The sequence below is a fragment of the Penaeus japonicus genome, unplaced genomic scaffold, assembly GCF_977035675.1.
Source record: "Penaeus japonicus unplaced genomic scaffold, GWHDUDI00000001_assembly GWHDUDI00000015, whole genome shotgun sequence".
Lineage (NCBI taxonomy): Eukaryota > Metazoa > Arthropoda > Malacostraca > Decapoda > Penaeidae > Penaeus > Penaeus japonicus.
Genome location: NW_028234417.1, coordinates 16033988 through 16036487, shown reverse-complemented (window position 1 = coordinate 16036487; position 2500 = coordinate 16033988).

Here is a 2500-nt window from a genome sequence, read left to right as displayed (position 1 = left end):
TATATATATATATATATATATATATATATATATATATATATATATATATATATATATATATATATATATATATATATATATATATATATATATATATATATACATATATACATATATACATATATACATATATACATATATACATATATACATATATACATATATACATATATACATATATATATATATATATTTATATATATATACGCACCCACATCCACACATATATATATATATATATATATATATATATATATACATATACATATATATACATATATACATATATACATATATACATATATATATATATATATATACATATATATACATATATACATATATACATATATACATATATACATATATACATATATATATATATATATATACATACATACATATATACATATATATATATATATATATATATATATATATATATTTATATATATATACATATATACATATATACATATATACATATATACATATATACATATATACATATATACATATATACATATATATATATATATATATATATATATATATATATATATATATATATATATATATATATATATATATATATATATATATATACATATATACATATATACATATATACATATATACATATATACATATATACATATATACATATATACATATATACATATATACATATATACATATATACATATATACATATATACATATATACATATATACATATATACATATATACATATATACATATATACATATATACATATATACATATATACATATATACATATATACATATATACATATATACATATATACATATATACATATATACATATATACATATATACATATATACATATATACATATATATATATATATATATATATATATATATATATATATATATATATATATATACATATATACATATATACATATATACATATATACATATATACATATACATATACATATATATATACATATATACATATTTACATATAACACGTTATCTAGCGTAATTATCATTTATATTGCTTTTATCATTATTATTAGTATTATCATTATCATTTATATTGACCTTAGTACTAATATCAATGTACATATTATCATTGTCATCATTATGTTTCATAATCGTAATTTTGAAATAATTATTATCTTAACTATTATCATTATCATTTCAGTTTTAAACATTACTGTTCATATCATATCATTATGATTACTTCTTTATTATTGATATATTTTTTATTATCATTACGATTATTACTATTATCATTATCATTATTATTATCATCATTATTACCATATTTATCATTTCTGTAAGAACATTAATATTATCATTGTTATTATTATCACTGTTATAATTGTCATGATTCTGCTAATAATCATTATTATTATTACCATCGTCATCACTGCCATTATCAACACCATCATTATCATTATCATTTAACATAAGATGGACACTTGTTTCATTGTGAAAGGTTAACAGTACTCCTCTGATTGCTTGTTTTGTGGTAATCAGACTAATTATGCATTTAGTAGTATTCCATTTGTTTGCTGTTTAGGCGTCCTAGTGATATGTTTCACGGGAAAAAAGAGCAAAGTGGTGAATGGGTTTTTTAACTTTGTTATGAATAATGAAGTATTTTTATAAACCCTTGTGATGCTTTTAAGATTCAAAATAACTGTTACAGTGAATTATTATTTTTGTATCACCTGAAATTACAAGTTAAAGCCAGGATTTGAACAGATCATTACGCTTTACAATGAACATTAGATTCATGATATTTAATGTTTTCTTGCAACATATCATTCTTAATGGAAGTGTTATGATTAGCTCACGCTGAATGTGTGTTACGTCATGCGCATACAAAATACAATTAAACTTTTTGTGGTTCCTTACTTTTTTCTTTTTTTTATATAAGATGTAGTACCAAAGAGTTCCATGGAGTTAGCAATACGTTCCCATATACAGTATGTATAGGTATATGGGATTTGGATGAATTAACAATGCTCCCTGGTCCTCTCGTACTATACACATGCTATATGTCTCCGAATCTCAGAATACCCTTCTTGTACACAGCTGACTTTGTTAATATGGTAAGCGACCTGCCTTATTGCCACTCTGTTGCCCAAACCCGTTTAGGTCCAAACTTCTCTCCCGTCTTCTTGTATACAACTGATCTTGTGGTGTGTGATCTGCCTTATCCCCTTCGTACTGCCTCAAAGATCGTCTTGGCTTGCCTGCATTATGTGTCTCTCCACGTGCACAGAGGCCTGAGGGCGTCCGAAATCACAGGAGAGAATCCACCAAATCTGACACAAATAGTATAACTCAAAATATTACACACACACACACATGTGTGTGTGTGTAGAAAGAGGTAGGTACAATTTGCAAGGCAAAATTAATCCAAGGAATATAAACATTCGATTGTTAATCTTAAATTGCAATTTACTCAAAGCCAACTTTTGGTGGATTCGCCC